At 44.7% G+C, this 17,777-nt stretch overlaps 1 protein-coding gene across 8 annotated transcripts in view; it reads right to left on the bottom strand.

The window, feature by feature from the left end:
- LOC147625090 (histone-lysine N-methyltransferase) overlaps window positions 1-17,777 on the bottom strand; it is a 100,116-nt gene that overhangs the window by 64,855 nt on the left and 17,484 nt on the right. The gene's annotated exons all lie outside the window — the stretch shown is intronic.

Below are 17,777 nucleotides of genomic sequence, written 5' to 3' on the forward strand. Positions count from 1 at the left end.
TTCCCCTTATCCAACGGGGTAGCCCTGTCTGCATGGGCTCCATGGGCCGTCATAGAAGCTTCATGGGGCACGGTGGCATGTGCTCCACGAACTCGAAGCTCAGATGCATGTGACTTACCTGCATATGGCATGGTCTCTCCATGAGACAACTCAGAAGGCAAAATTTTTCTGGAAGCAGACCTGTCACCATGAGATACATATCTTGCATGCATGTGACTTTCGTGCCCTCCATGAGCACTGGCATACATATTTCTGTCAGGCTTAGTGCCTTGGGGAGAGGATGCATGACGAGAAGTGACAGTCACCTCTTCCTTTTGCATATAAGATTTCAGCCTCTGGGATGCAGGATCTCCATGCTTTAAACGAGGTGGATTTCTGAATTTTAGCTCTCCGTCATCCCCCTCTTTGATATCACCTTTGCGAAGGAGATAGGCAAGTGCCAACTCCCTTGGTTTCTTGCCCACTTCACGAGCCATTGATTCAAAGGTTACATCAACCATAGCATCTGCCTTCCTGGCTTCAATAGCACTTTGCAGATGAGGATCTTCATGCAAAAACTTCAATTCTTGCTCTTGAGCCTGCAAAAGTTTTCTCATATGTTCCATTTCAGCCCTCATAGCATCAGGGTCTTGTTCAAGCATAACTGTCTTTCCTGGAGACAGTTGACCTTTGGATTCACTATCCATAACCCTTTCAAGAGGCTTGTGTCTACCTCGCAGGGCATCAGACCCACGAGAAGCACTAGAGAGACCCCTCGAATTTGGTACTTCCAAAGGGTTGCCTTGGCTGTCCATTGTGTTCAAAGTTTGCTAAAAGCGGGATGTCCAATACACAGGTTCGTTTCCCCACTAGGAAGAGGGAAACAACCGTGCTCTGATACCAATGAAACCGATCCCGTCAAGTGGGAAAGACTCAATTGGACACCTACACGTTTAATAGCACAACTTTAAAACCACAAATATGAAAGGGACAACTTAAAACAACTTGAAATTTAAATGAACAGAAATGGAAAGATGGACACCAGCACTGGGGCCGGAACGGGCCGACCCCCCCCTCAATATATGATATATTTATTGGGAGTATTTAAAGAATACAATGCTCCATGGGTTCTGAGAACCAGATAATGTCCATGTACATATGAAAACAGTACTAAACAAAATAGCTCGAATTTCGATGTAGAAAAACTCGGAGCAGAACGACCACTAGTGTGGTCCAATCACTACGGTCCTGTGCTTTCACTGGACTCCGCGGAGAGCACCACACTGGTGTTCCGAGACCACGCACAGACAGGCGCTCTCGTACTAACGCCTGGCTCTCCCGATCTCAGCACCTTTGGACCGAGGTTCGCCCATATAGCTTGGACAACCCGGCACCGAACGGGTGTAGGCCGAGCAGGACGACTCTTTTACCAGATTTAAACATTAAATGCTTTACTCAAATCTGAAAATCACTTACTTGTAATTGGTTGATAAAAGACCAAAACTTGCGGGATGATGAAGTCTTCCAGGTGATGAAGAAGCAGTTGCCTCGTGGTGAACTAACAAGACAAGCACCACCACGAAGGGTACAGCCACCTGCTGTGAGAGAAGAAGTGCACAATCACTTGCAGCCTGCTGGACAGTAAGAGCAACCACCGTTTGCCGGGGTGATGAGTGTGACAGTATGGTCAAGAGGCATCTGGCTGCAACCTGTGCCGACTGACGTGCAGGGTGATCAGCCACCAGCTGAAGAACTAGTGTAGCCAGCCGAGGGATTGCAGAAGCGCAGGTTGTTGGAGAAGATATTGGCAGCGCACAGCTTGCAAGAGATGGTACAGGCTGCTTGCAAAGTCACTTGCTGTGGGGGGGCAGCGCAGCTTGTTTTGGCTGCCTGTCACACGTACACAGAGCCGCCTTCAAGGTTGCCTGGCGAAGGAAAAGGCAGCCTGCTGGTGAATCAACGCAGCCACCTGTAGCAGAATTCAGTCGCCAGCAGAAGAGATGGGAAGAGTCGCCTGTAGAGGGGCAGTTGCAGCCAGCCTATGGAGGGGCAGCCGCCTCTTGTGCAGCTGTAGTATCCTGACTGCAGTATACAGCAGCCGGGTTATGACCAGAAGAAGAGATGGCCCCTCTTGAGAGCATGCGCCTGTTGCAAGTGTGGGAGAGCAGCCGTATAGCAGCAACACGGTGAACTCCAGCCGCCAGGAAGAGGCGATGGATGATCAACGCCAAGATGATGCGATGCTTTCTCACTTGAGAGAGAGAACTTTTTTAATAAAATTAATGTGGAGATAACCTTAGCTTGCATGTGGGGAATTAGTGGGGGTTGGTGACACCCACCCCCACACTCACTTAAAAGTGAGGCTCCCCACCTTGGCCCCAAAGTGGGTGCCCAAAGGGGGTGCCCACTTTTAAATAAGTGTGAATCCCCTAACCTTATAAATCAAAGGGTTAGAATTTTAAATATTAAAACAACATGTACCATATACTTACCACCTGTTCACATGCACTGAAACTCGTCAGAATACAGAGCACACTTCACGACTCACTGGCAGGCGTCCCCGCTCAGTAAGTAACACGTCAAGCAGGCAAACACACGAATACATGTCATGCGAAAACAGTTTCAAGCATGCAAAATATGTGTGCATGTGCAAAAGTAACATGGACATATCTCCCGTTCATGGAACATGTACAAAATATCTGTCGGCACAAAACTGGCACGACATAAAAAAATATAAAATCCTGGTCTTCCTATGGAGTGACAGTCCCATAGGTAAGACACAGTTCCAGGCACGAGTTTCCCTAGGTGTGACAGTCCCATAGGTAAAACACGGCACGAATACTGGCTCTTCCATGGCGTGACAGTCCCATGGATCGAACACAGTCCAGGTCATACACGGGTGGCACTGATCTGGCTCCCGTCCATACAACACCATCCTGCTAACACACGGGTGGCACCAGTCTGGCTCCCGTCCATGTCAGCAAAATACTGGCCTCTTCACATGAGACACTGGCCTGGCCTCAAGTGAACGAGACGCAAAAATGTGGGAATGGACCAAATGGTCGGCCAATTGGTGACAATAAAGCAGCATCATAGCCTAGGCTGTTGGAGCTGTAAAGAGCTCCAGTGGTCTCCCCACTGCCTCTAAGAAATGGAGTCCACTCCTGAGTCCTCCTCAATTAGAAAAGTCTATTACTATAGCATCCATGTCTATAGTGCAACCTGTTATGAGCCCAAAAGGCCATAACAAGCTGGCTTTCTTACTGATGTGCCTTGCACGATACCTAATGTGTGGACGACTTATTATAATAATAGGGGTGCTTTTATAAGGGATTTATGCCTACATAAATGAGTAGTGTACTCATAATCAAGCATCTTAAGGTGGGAGGATTCTCGAAAGATGAGGACCCTCTCAAGCCAAGGTCGAGCGCTAGCCCAACAATTGGAGGTTGGGCTCAACTAGCGTTGTGATCTGTCATGACAAGGCATTGGCACACATTGGCCTCGCTCTTTCCGACAACCTCATCCATCATCTTGACCCGGATAAGTCGGCAAAAGAGGTATGGGATAAGTTAGAAGATAACAAAATTAATAATTCCAAGGTTTTCTTCAAACAGAAGTTCTATGGTACAAAAATGAAAGGATCTGAATCTCTCCAAGAACATTAGGCTCAATCATCCAGCAGCACATTGCTTTAAAGGCTCCGCCAGATGACGACGACATAAAAGCAGTTTTACTAGTCTTGAAGAGATTAACATATTTGACCCTAGGATTTCTTCGAGTGGCCCGAGAGATGAAGTATAATGAGATGGCGGCTATCCTTATCGACGAAGGTCGGCGTCATAAGGATCTAACAGGGGAATAGTTAAGTCTAGCCTCAAGCTCAAGGATTGTCTAAGTCTAGCCTTAGGCTCAAGCGTTCTCCATATGGAGCTCTAGTTGGGTGGTGTGTGAGCTACTCATGCATGTGGATCACACATGGTGTGTTGTGATAATTGTTGTAAGCAAGCCAATCTCACAAATGTAAGTGCATGTTTCAAGTGGTATCAAAGCAAGGTTACATCTTTTCTTTCACAATGTCTAGTCGCAACCATGTCTAGTTGCAACGATGAGCAAGGCTACGTATTTTCTTGCAGATATCTAGTCACAAACAATAAGGATGTCTTGGTTTATGCACAATGTCTAGTCGCAACGATGAGCAAGGCTACGTTTCTTGCACGATGTCTAGTCGCAACGATGAGGATGTCTTGGATTATGCTTGAATCATGAGTGCTTCGATTTTCATCTCTTCACTTGAATATAAAAGAGGGAGATTCAAGCTTTGGGTTATAACAATACGAATTGTGTGACAAGGGATTTCGAAACTTAACCGTTAGTGCAATTAAAATCTTTAAGCCACATCTACAAAACTGAACAAGAGATATATGCAAGTGACACCACACTAGGGCCGGAATGGCCTACCTCCCCTTGGAATATTTTGGAGTATTTCAATCTATAAAAGCCTGGGGCATTTCTCTTCTCCACATGGAGACAGCCAGATTATCCAAATACAATATTCAGCCTTACAATTACAATTGGGCCTTCAACACATGCCCAAAGCACAATACAATGATCAAATAATTCCAACATCCTGTCAAGATAAGTCTCCATATACTGATCTTCCCCATACTCACAACATCATGTCAAGATACTGATCTTCCCCATACTCATAAGTCTCGATATACAGCATAAAAACTCAGCTGAATAAAGACAACCAGTTATGAGTGCCCAATAGTTAGTACCTTGTGTGAATCAGCAAGTACATCAAGTAAATCAAACACTGTCACGTGCACACGTTAATACGGTGCCACATAGACATGACTATTCCTTACAGCCGCCTTAAAGGCAAAGTTAGAGGTCGTATATGGGCAGTTTGAAGTCAATTTGGTGGCCCTATAGGTGCCCGGAGGTGCCCAGGACATGTACCAATGGTTGGGACATATTATGGGCACAATATGAACACATTTTATGACATTTTTTATGACTTTTTATGGCCTGAAAAGTGAAAACCGACTTGATTACGACTTGCTATCACTTTCCTATATAAAGGCAAGTCATGGATCATTCATAATCATTCAAAGACAGAGATTGCAGAGCCAAGACCAAGGACATGCAGTCTAACAGTTTGGATCAGCCAAGTACATCTCCAAGTCAGCGTTTTACATTAACGCACAGTGGAGAACAGTAAGCATAAGTTCATTCATAGCATTCATAGTCTAGATCTGCATTGGATCTATGACAATCATTGTAATTACTCATTCATTCAGTAATATATAGTAGGAGTAGGTTAGGTAAAGAGTCTCTCTTCTCCTTCTCTCTACTCTATGTCATGAGCATGTGATTAGCATTAATCTTTATTACTTTGCGTTAATCATCATTTAAGCACGCTTCCGCACAGTAGTCATGTTACATTGGTATCAGAGCATCTAGGTCTATCCTAGGTAGGAGTTGTGTATGCTGAATTAGGGTTTCTAAAATTAGGGTTTGCGTTTTTGCGGTAAATCAACATTTTTGCATCAATTTTTTGTCCAATTTCAGCATAGCATAGTGCTAGAAAGTCTAGATTTCAGCCTAGTATGATTCTAGGGAGTCTAGCATACATGTAGAAGGCTAGAATTAGGGTTTTTGGGCTGATTTCTGCATAAAAATAGCAAGCAGCTCTTCCTGGATTCCTATCAATACGATGACCATAGCAAAGTGAGCATGGAGTATCTTCAGTCTGAGGTAGAGTATTGTAAGAATGAAATTTCTTGTTTGCACAAAGTGGAAAAGAAGTACGGAATCGATTTCAAAGATCATTATTTGGAGAAACAGTTGATAGAATGACAACAGGAGATTCAAGTAAGAAAGGCAGCAAGTACCACGGTGAGTCCACCCATGGAAGAAGCTCAAATAGAGGAAGCAGGTGTGGTGAGGTACAAGGACCAAAGACAAAGGGATACCATAGAGACACAAGACACAGTGTTGGATCCACAGGTCGAGGTCAACCAAGAACCACAATTGTCTAGTTATGCAGAGCCACCAACAGTCCCCGAGCCAATCTTCGAGGTCATCACAATCTCCAAAGTTCCAACATTTCTCTCTAAGTCAAAATCAATTCCGAAGATCGAGAGAAACCAAAAGTGGAATCTAAACCAGAAGCAGATTCAGTACCAGAAGTCATCACAGTTTCCCAGTCTCAAGCATGTCTCACTAAATCCATTGAGGAGAAGGATGAGATTTCAGCAATTCTCTCCAAATCGAAGGAGGATGAGTTAAGTGTTTCAGTAGTTTCAGAGGAGGTAGATCTCTCCAAATCCTATTCGGAGGAGGATGAGGTCAACCCCACAGTTTCCATGGAGTCTACCGTGCCAGCAGAGCATCCTAAGTTAGAGGGGCAAGTTCTAGCGCCTGTAGTTTCCAAGGAGGCAATGGCAAAGACATCCAAGAAGTAAGCAGGTTCGGTAGCCGTGCTACCTAAGTCAGTTTCGAAGATTGTGTTGGTGCCTCCACAACAAAGTTCCCGCATTTTCGAGGACCCATACGGGAGTAGAGCAGAGACGCATAATGTGCCCTAGTGCTCCAAGTTCAACAGGAGGGAATGTCACGTGCACACGTTAATACGGTGCCACGTAGACATGACTATTCCTTAAAGGCAAAGTTAGAGGTCGTATATGGACAGTTTCGAGCCAATTTGGTGGCCCTAGAGGTGCCCGGAGGTGCCCAAGACATGTACCAATGGTTGGGACATATTATGGGCACAATATGAACACATTTTATGACATTTTTTATGACTTTTTATGGCCTGAAAAGTGAAAACCGACTTGATTACGACTTGCTATCACTTTCCTATATAAAGGCAAGTCATGGATCATTCATAATCATTCAGAGACAGAGATTGCAGAGCCAAGACTAAGGACATGCAGTCTAACAGTTTGGATCAGCCAAGTACATCTCCAAATCAGCGTTTTCCATTTACGCACAATGGAGAACAGTAAGCATGAGTTCATTCATAGCATTCATAGTCTAGATACATTGGATCTATGACAATCATTGTAATTACTCATTCATTCAGTAATATATAGTAGGAGTAGGTTAGGTAAAGAGTCTCTCTTCTCCTTCTCTCTACTCTATGTCATAAGCATGTGATTATAACGTTAAATCTTTATTGCTTTGTGTTAATCATTAAGCACGCTTCCGCATAGTAGTCATGTTACAATCGGGGAATCAACAATATAGCCAATATGCCAATGGTACAGTCGGTTCATTAAGTAAATCAACTGATATAGAGCAAAAATAGGTCGTACAACAACAGCACAGGGCATAATACAAACGGTGGGCATAATACAAATGGTACCGACTATATGGGCATGGTATGAAATTGTGTGGGTATGCATCAAAGCCGTATGAGGCCTATCTCGATAGTTCATTTGTGTCTACTGTTCTCATAGCTTTACCAGATTCATACCAAGATTTTGCATCCACACTTCGGCTCATGATGAAGTATAATCCCAATGCCCTTACGTTTGATGAGTTGGTTGCAGTGCTCCTACAAGAAGAGCAATCTCTACAAAACTGAACTAGTATGTGGGAGATCATGCATTCGTCGCTACTAGTCAAACATGTAAAGGCAAAGCCTTTACTTAGGGTGGCTATAAGCCAAAGGCAAAATCAGCCCAGTCTTCTCGAAAGGATGAGAAGGGGGATGATAAGCCTACGAAAAAAGGCAAATGCAGCTACTGTCAAAAGCCAGGTCATTATATCAATGAATGCAGAAAAAGACTGGAGAAGGAGATGAAGAAAGAGTCAAGCATGGTTGTGGCTGATGCATCAACACCAAGTGCTGAAATGGAGTCAGCGAACTATGCACACGATGATGTGGTATTCATTGTGCACTGCAGTTATGACCCTTTTGGCCATGATGTATGCATGTTAGTGACAGATCAGAATGTCTGGTATTTTGATAGTGGTGCTAGTAAGCAAATTCCTTATTAGTGGTATTTGTTTTCCTCCTTGAGTCTATTCCTCAGGAAAGCATAGTCACATGTGCAAACGACTCCTCATATCCAGTGAAAGGAGTTGGTAAGGTTGTTCTCACTGCTGCAAATGGTGGGACAATCACTCTCTTAGAAGTCTTGTGTGTGCCAGGCATTAAAAAGAACTTGCTCTCAGTATCTCCCATTGCTAGGACTGGCCTAGTGGTCAGATTTGTTGATGACACGTTGTGTGGTGGCTGGGTGATGGCCTCTACTACACTACCAATAGGCACACAAGAAGAAGACACAATGGAATCAAAACTCGGGGACACTGAAATCCCAGCTCCAAGGACACCAATCAAACCTGCACCTGTCCTCAACCCTCTAGCTAACACCACCGGATACTTCAACACCCTCCCGACCTTCCTATCTGATCTAGCTGCCTCCCCAAATTGTCCTCTCAGGTCAACCCATGCTTCCAGCACCTCTGAATATACACCTATATGCTTCTCTTAACCACAGCTGACATCCACCTGACCAAAACATCTCCAAGCTGATGCAGAACTGTTTGATTCTGCCTCCGAAAATCCTCCAATTGTCCCCAGTCAGAAACCTGTTCTCCAAGCTCCTAGAATATCCTCCAGCATCAGCTCACCATATAGCCACAACCCCAAGACCTTCCTAGACACCTTATTGATCCTCTTTTGACCCTCCTCTGATTGAAATAGACTGAGTTCTGCCTCAACAATCTAATACAGAGACAACCAAAAACACGCAAATGAGCCTTAGAGGGCTTCTTGTCATTCCAAGCTTTAAAAAGAGGTAATTGTCTGCAAGGCTTTGGTGGGGCATTTTTTTAGCACATAAGTGGCACACATAATTGCCTCCAACCAAAAAACATGAGGCAAATCTTGGCCTTTAACCATGCCATGTGCCTTCTCCACGAGAGATTTGTTCTTCCTCTTAGCCACACTATTTTGTTGAGGTGTGTAAGGCACTATGCATTGATGTTTTATGTCTCTTTCAGCCATATATACGTGAAATTCCTTTGATGTATACTCCCCCCCTCGATCTGTAGTACGAAGGGTGCCTACTTTACATGCAGACACATTTTTAGCTATAGAAACAAAGTGTCCGAAGCATGTAAAAACCTCTGACTTTGCTTTCAAGGGATACACCTAGGTGTGTCTAGTGTAGTCATCAATGAAAGTCACAAGGTAGAGATATCTCCGAACAATGGTGTCCTCGTAGGGCCATATACATCACTATGTATAAGCTTTAATTTTTGGATAGTCCTTATACTGATCCATCTTTCGACCGTTGCATCTTGCCCAAAATGCATCTCTCAGTCCAAAATGCATCCCTCACATACATGCTTGACAAGGGCCTCAAGCTTTTGGTAACTCACTATCTCTTGCCTTTTAAGGCGCAGCAAACTACCAAAATTCAAGTGACCAAAGCGGGCATGCCATAGCTCCGCATCACTCATAGCACGTGTGGCAGTAATTGAATAAGCATTATGTGCCAATCTCTCATACTTGTCCAACATGTAAAGCCCATGGCTTAGAGTATGGGATACCATAGTGATGTCTCCATCACTCCAGTCATGCACTGTACATGTTATGAGGTGAATCTCGAGCCCCTCCTAAAGATGATGTGTAGATAAATGGAATATACAACAGATGGTGTGAAAAGGATCCATGATGGTAGAAGCGGCATGACAATTGCATGGATAAACGCAGGTGCTCGAAATCGGAATAGAAAGAGCATGGATGAGGGAAGCGGGCAACATAGATTCCAGAAGGATGCAAGGCAATGACGGCCTTGAAGAAGAATGGAGGCGATTTGCAAGGGTGGCTCGTCAAGGTGTGGCTAGAGTTCCCACCAGAGAGAGGAGAGCACCGACTGCAATTGAGTGGACTCCGGGAAAGATTGTTTGGATCAGAGCAGAGGGAGAGCGGGCTTATGCCTAAGCAACAACGCAATAAGCTAGATGATAAGGCGATAAAATGCATTTTTGTGGTATACAGCTCAGAAAGCAAAGAGTATAGACTCTACCATCCGGTCAAAAAGTGGATTTCGGTGAGTAGAGATGTGGTCTTTGTTGAGAACTCAATTCAGCCCATGCTTTTATGCCCAAAAGAAAAAAGTAAAATGTATGCTCACAAGACATCTTTGATACACTCCTACCTTTGTGCAATGCTGGGCAGCCATATGTGGGGCAAATGAATGCTCAACAAGGTGTTGCAAATCAACCCATACCGGCTGAAAATCAGCTCGACTTTCGCCCCACAAATCAGCCTATTGATGAGGCGATTGTGGATGATGCACTGGATGAGGAAAGGACAACCATACAAGCATCCAAAAGTATGCCAAAATGGCTAGTGCAGACATAGCGGGACAGCAAATTAGCTACTCCTTTACCTAGCAAGACACATGAGGAAAGGACAACCATACAAGCATCCAAAAGTATGCCAAAATGGCTAGTGCAGACATAGCGGGACAGCAAATTAGCTACTCCTTTACCTAGCAAGACACATGTAAGACATCATGCATCTTATTCTGTTGTGGATCATGCTCTCATTGTCAATATATGCAATGAAGAGGAACCTATTTCCTTTAAGGAAGCACACAAACATGATCATTGGATGCAAGCCATGCAAGATGAGTATAACTCAAGCCTCAAAATGACACTTGGTATTTAGCAGATTCGCTTTATGGTGAAAAGACCATTGGTACGAAGTGAGTTTATAAGCATAAGCATCGACGCAGAGCTCTACTCTGCAAGCTTGTGGTCGAAGGATTTCTCCTAGGCACACAGAGGCCTTGAAGGACTTCTTTCTCTTTCAGATAGCACCATGCACACCCGTGGAGGGGGTGATTGGATGCCTAGAACACGCTTTATATTTACAGATGCAGATTATAGATCATTGTCCTCACCCCTCATGAGACAACTATCTCCAAATCCTAGAGCAGGATGAGACCTTTCTTGAGACAGAAAACCCGGGGATATGTTCATGAGGCAAAAACAGGCAGCCCATTATGTGGAATGGATTTATTAGAGATGACTCTAATAGGCCCTTGGGAACTTCGAGCTATATGCACTGGTGCGCCAACAATCAAACACTGGGAAGCCCTGAGAAGTCTTCCCTTGGATGAGAGAGATGCATGCGCCCAGCACCTTAAAGGAGGTTAGATGGATTGAGCAGATTGATGCAGCTATCCCTCAGAAGTGGCTTTTGGTGATCAACAGGCTAGATGGTTGGGTGCATTTTCCAGGACAAGTGTATCCTTACAAGCACTGGCTATTAGGATGGAGATTGCATATTTTTTACTACACTGGCAGGACGGAAACTCATGAGGAGTCCCGACTCCCAAGACTTTATTCCTGGAGCTGTTACTCATCCTGTGAGGCTCTACGGTGGATGCTGTTAGACATCATCTCCTACTTGCTGGCTTCCTATTTGGTGTCCTATTTTAGCCTCTAGGGCTGACCATGTTAGTCAGAGGGGCTGGTCACCCCTCACTCATATTTTACCCATATTTATTCCCCATTTTTATGGTCTTGGGATTTTCCCTAGTCGTGGAGGTATTTATCCCTAGTCGGCTGCCTTCATGTAGAGGTATATATAGCCGGCATGCCTCCCTCATATTTTCACTGCTTGCATTGCTTGCCTAGCTTGTCTAGCTGCAGTCCCTCACTTACGAGGTTCTCCCCTCTTGCTCGGGACATGTATTTCTTTTGGTGATGATATTGAGAGCAGGTTCTCACCTGTGTTTCCTCTCCATCTTTCTCTCTCTCTCTCCCTCCTGTGTTTCCACTTTCCCTTCTTCCGCTGCACATTCTATCATGGTATCAGAGCGCCGGTGATTTTCAGCGTTGGATGCTCCCTCCTATACCTCTTCATATCTGCGTTTTTTTTGCCCCTGGACAGACCTGCGTTTTTTGCGTTTTCAGCAAGGGCAGCAGCACATAGGTTGCTGCGTTTTTCTTCAGGTGGCTGTCTACAGCAGTTTTCAGCAATTCTCAGCGTTCATACCCCCCCCTGTAGTGCTGGTCGCATGTTTTGTACAGGCCAACAGCAGCATATTTGCTGCGTTTTTTCTTCTACAGGTTTCTGATGCTGATTTGCTGATCTGAGGCTTGGGTGTACCTATTTCTTCAACGTTTCCATATTCAGCCCCTTATACCTCTGCGTTTTCAGATTTGCAGCCATGGTTGCTGCGTTTTTTCTAAACCGATCTTGCTGGTAGCTCTACCTTCAACTGGGCTTCATCTATTGGACCCGAAGGTACCTTCTCTTCAGCGTTTTTCCTCATAGGAGGTGTGGACACTGGTTGGCCTGAATTTTCAGGTTTGTAGCCCTTGTTTGGCTGCGTTTTCTTCTCCAGTGGTCACAGATCACTTGCAGAGGGGGTTTCTTGATTGGATTGTGGCTTTGGAGGCAGTTTGGTACTTGAGGAGGATTCTGAATTTCTGATTTCAGTCAGTGTTTTGCTGATTTTGGAGCATCTATACCTGTGTTTTGTTCCTCGCCTACACAGTTTCCCGGTTTCTACATGTTCCTTGCCTTCTCTTGGCGGTGGAGTGCTATTTTTTGCTGGATAGCAGTGTTTTGGCTGCGTTTTGCTTCCCACAAGAGTTTTCTACACTCAAAGGGGGCCTTTCTCCAGCTACTTCACTTGAGAATCAGTTTCGGGAGCTGTGTTGTATCTATGGAGACATTCTTCTTTGACAGGAGTTTACAGTTATTTGGAGGAGAGCAGTGATCTTTTCAGAGATCCTGAGCAGAGTTTATTTTGTCCGAGCTTGTGTTCTTTGCACTATTTGCAGAACAAAGAGGGTGTTTTGCCCTTTTGCGGTGTGATCCTTTCACATGGATCTTTTATATGTTGCTGATTCTTGGGATCTGGTTCTACTTCTGGAACAGTCTTCTGCTATCTGTGATGCTTTTGAGGACTTTGTTGCCACTGCAGTTTATATTCCTGCTTCCCTTCCTCATTGTGAGGAGTCTACCTCTGCCTCTCTTTGTGATGCTTCTGAGGATGCCCCTCCCCCTGCCAGTTCTGATGGCTTGTTGTTTTGGAGGATGGTTTTTTGGACCCGGTGGGATGCTTTGGATCTGTGGTTGCTAACCGTGCCTGGGGCACAGTGGTCCTTTCAGAGTTTTTTGGGTTTGGATCAAAATCAGGTTGGGCTTGTACCAGTCCGACGATATCATTTTTCAGAGGGGGGATGTGGAGTCCTTTCATCTTGCGATGCCCACCTCAGTGGCGTGTACTTATGTACAGCATTGGGCAACTCATGTTATGGAGTTTGGGCAGATGGACCCCATATTTTCTACAGAGTCTTTACATCTTGCGATGCCGACCTTTTCACAGGATGCTTTTATACAGCATTTGGCTACTCTTGGTACAGAGTTGGAGCAGATTGACTCTATTTCTCTTGAGGGTTCCAGTGAGGAGCAGTTTGCTTCTCCCAGGATTGGTTATATACAGGATCTGATCTTGGTTGGTTTTGAGGTTTTTCATACCTTCTCCAGATTGGATACACGACATTCGACTTCGGGGAGTGTTCTTACACTTGGGTTTGGAACCATTATTTGGAGCAGCACGTCACAGCCTAGATGGTTGTTTTCTTCCAGAGGAACAGTGTACCTGGCAGCTTGTTCTGTTGCTTTTGTAGCTGAGTTACTGAGGAGATTGCTTGTGGAGCTTTCTTGGTACCTGTTTCTGCAGTCTTTCATCTTTGATCGAGGACGGCTTCTCTAGCTTCTTGGAGTTTGCTCAGCATCTGGTGCTGAGAGGGGGTGTTAGACATCATCTCCTACTTGCTGGCTTCCTATTTGGTGTCCTATTTTAGCCTCTAGGGCTGACCATGTTAGTCAGAGGGGCTGGTCACCCCTCACTCATATTTTACCCATATTTATTCCCCATTTTTATGGGCTTGGGATTTTCCCCAGTCATGGAGGTATTTATCCCTAGTCAGCTGCCTTCATGTAGAGGTATATATAGCCGGCATGCCTCCCTCATATTTTCACTGCTTGCATTGCTTGCCTAGCTTGTCTAGCTGCAGTCCCTCACTTACGAGGTTCTCCCCTCTTGCTCGGGACATGTATTTCTTTTGGTGATGATATTGAGAGCAGGTTCTCACCTGTGTTTCCTCTCCATCTTTCTCTCTCTCTCTCCCTCCTGTGTTTCCACTTTCCCTTCTTCCGCTGCACATTCTATCAGATGCACCATCCAACATCTTCCATGGGACCCAAATGAATGGGAATGGGTTGATGCAAAGAATCCACAAAAGGTCTGCCATTCTTTCGTTACAGAGTGAGGAATACCATACTATTACTGCTCAAAACAGATTTAGAGGATTCCCACAATTAGACCACATTGGAAAAGTTTTGGGATCTCTCCCCTGATTCAAAAGAGGTTCTGGCAAGGACTTTGGCATTCTTACAAAAGAATGCCAGATATCCCATTTCTTTCGGCTATTCCTTCATGGCAATCTCCCTGTGAACCAGTGGAGAGCTAGCTTTGGTGTGGATCCAGTTTCCCCCAGATGCATCATTGTTTCACAGACTTTGCAGCACAGTCTCTGGAATTGCAGATATGTGCAGAGGATATGGGGCCCCATAGCACAGCTTATTGATAGACTAAGGAGAGGTAATACTTTTATCACATTGGGCTCTATTGCTTGGCTCACTCAGTCCGGACCACGGGTCTTCTTTGAGGGCGAGGACCATGACTTTGCCTTCATGATCCACAGAGGGTTGGCTGGAAGATGTACTCTCCATGTACCACTGTCACACCCTACTCATTCCCTTGGAAGCTTGACACTTCTTGGGAGATCATTGCTAGCATCACTGCTTGGCAGATGTGGGGAGCCAAATGCATAGAGGCGATTAAGGGCACACAAATTCATGATATTATGTTCATCTCTAGCATTTCGGGAAATATTATTCACACCCTTATGGCCACATGGGCTTCCTGAATGGAACTAATACTATACAATGTTGCACTGATGATGATGAGCCAGTTTGTCACCATGCACTACAGTGCAGAGTGCACGTGACAACCACCGTGCCCCTGCTGGCTGCGTCTTCCTTGCATCTTTTGATGAGATCTTCCGGCTTATGGTGATGATTTTGAAAAGACTTTTTCATACTTAATAGAAGACTCAAATATATTTGATAAGTCCAAAGATGAGTAGCAAGACTTAACTACATATCCAAAACAAAATACAAAAATCTAGGGATCAAATCCCAAACTGTGCAAATAATCCAAATCTATAAAAGCAAGAAAACCATCACCATTTGGCAACCCAATTAGTCCACCCGTGCTTTCTCATCATGTATGTACATTGGACTAGTGTCCATGGCAATTGTATATGCCGGGGATAGATGCCACTCATTTGATATTGTGGACTTAGCTTTCCGTTGGGACTCGTGCCTCTGTGTACATGCCCGGAAATGCCTAGTGGATTGGTGTTCCATTGGGTCTGGTACCTCATGTACTTGCCTGGAGCACGTCTATTTTGGTATAGTCTCATGAACGGGGTTGTCCATATCAATGCTGCATTGCATAGCATCTTTATGTGCTTGCTTGCAATTGAAATCGCATGCTGTTTTCATGCTTACTTCACCAATGTGTAGTTCCAGGTAAGGGGATGCCCGCTCGTGAACCATGCGTGTGAAACTATCTGCTAACATGGTTATATGGCATGTCACAAGTGGTGAGTATTGGTCATAAACCTAGGCTTAGGGGTTAAGACTAATTTATAAGTGAGTGTGTACACACTTCATTAAGTTTTGGGTGACCAAAACTCACTTATATATTATGACCAGCCCGGTGTTCACACACACTGACGTCCACAAAACCCAATGTCCACCGCCCAGACCTTATCCCCTTTGCACAAAGGAAGTAACCAGCCATGTGTCCTTTCTAGCTTGCTGCACAAAGCACCTGCCTACCACCTAGAGTGGATAACTCACCACATCACTCTTCCCTCTCTCTGTAGAAGAAGGCGCCTCCTTCATGGGGGCTTTTGGGCTGTATTTTCTGCACTTTCTCCTTCCCAACTCCATATCCAAGCTTACTAAGGTGTTTCCCAAGCTTCCAAGAGTGTTTCTAGGTGCTAATCACTCTCCTACACACTCCCAATGATTGAATTTCAGCAAAACAGCTCTCTTTCTTGCTGTAATTTCTGGTCTTTTTGCTGAAAACCCTAATTTCAGCCCTCCTTCTCAAGTTGAACCATAGGGGAAGCTTTCCCAGGGTTCCCTTTATCCTCTTGAAGACTTCAGTCACACGAAGAATTGCGACAAATCAAAGATTTCAACACTCCAAGCACTTCCATCGCGAAGACTTCCGCTGTCATCGACTCTACTTGCAATTAGTAAGCTTTTATGCTTAAATATGGAAGCAAGTAGCAAGAGGGAAAAACCGGATTACAAGATCACGTACCCTGTGTGTTGTTCTCTTGTCCTACATGCTCTCTTGCAGATTATTGCTACCATGTATTGGTGGAACAATAGAGAGCAGATGGTAGAGAACATAGGCACTTGAGAGGATAGTGTGAGTTGCAAGTCTACACCGACAACCACTTGTTTGCAATATTGTATGCATATGCATTGGTATGGAAATCTCGACAAAAATGTCCATGACACTATGTACTTGATTCTCCCAAGATTAATATATTTTATTTGAGGGAGGGACCAACCGTTCCGGCTCATAATGTGTCTCTTGTCAATTCAGCAAATTACTACTTGTATTGAGTATGTGTCCATCAAATCTTAGTGTATTTAAGTGTATTGATTAGCATTGTGTTCAACCAAGTTACATTGGTATCAGAGCATACGGTTCTCTTTCACTTGTATCATGAAAGACAATCACCGTGAACACTGGCTATCTCTACACTTAGAACACTATGGACAGCCATACAGTGAATTACAGTGAATGTTGGAGATGCTAACACAAGAGATGGGGACAATGAAATGCATGCCTCCAATGCTTTACACGATGAGCAAACTCATGTGGTGCACTATAGGGAACACGAATATGTGGGACAGCCGTCTCGTGGCAAAGAGAAGATGCTGGAAGAAGAGTCCATAGTTTTGAGGACTGAACTTACTCATATGCACGCTCTTCTCCATGCACAACAAGAAGAATTGAATCTCTACCGCCGCGACAATCCACTGGTACATGACCGTTTGAAAGCCAAGAAAGCTGAGTCTTATATGGATCATGCAATGGCAATGATTGCTCAAGAGTTGCAAATGCAACCGAGGGATGCAGCACGTGCATACTTGGCTCGTACCGAGGATGCCTATGCAGAGAAGGCAACCATCCCACATGTCTTGGAATCCCCACAGGTGTCCGAACAAAAACTTATATCTAAGAGGATGATCCTCCATGCTATGGGAGAGAAACCATCGGCGAATTCACGCCATGCAGAAGTACCTTATGTAGCCCGTGAAGGATACAATGTTTATGGGAGTGGTCAAATGCCATTGCCAGTTGACAATGTGCACGCACAACAAATGCAACATGGGCTGCAATTTTCTCTTGGTGCAGGTATTCCGTGTATCTCTCATGCCACTCATGCCTTCGAGTGTGCTCACGAGGGAGAAGCTATGGCTAAAAATGCACCAATGCTGTTGAGGGGCCAGCCATGCCTCACGCTTACAGGGCACATGTATCTCTGCCTTATGTTGGGGTAAAGGCACTATGCCCACCCTTATAGTGTGTACAAGCCCATAAGTTATAGTACATAGTACACTTAGTACTTTTAATGTACTAAGTGCA

Source organism: Cibotium barometz, chromosome 24, assembly GCF_041138505.1.
Source record: "Cibotium barometz isolate CiBa-2024 chromosome 24, ASM4113850v1, whole genome shotgun sequence".
NCBI lineage: Eukaryota > Viridiplantae > Streptophyta > Polypodiopsida > Cyatheales > Cibotiaceae > Cibotium > Cibotium barometz.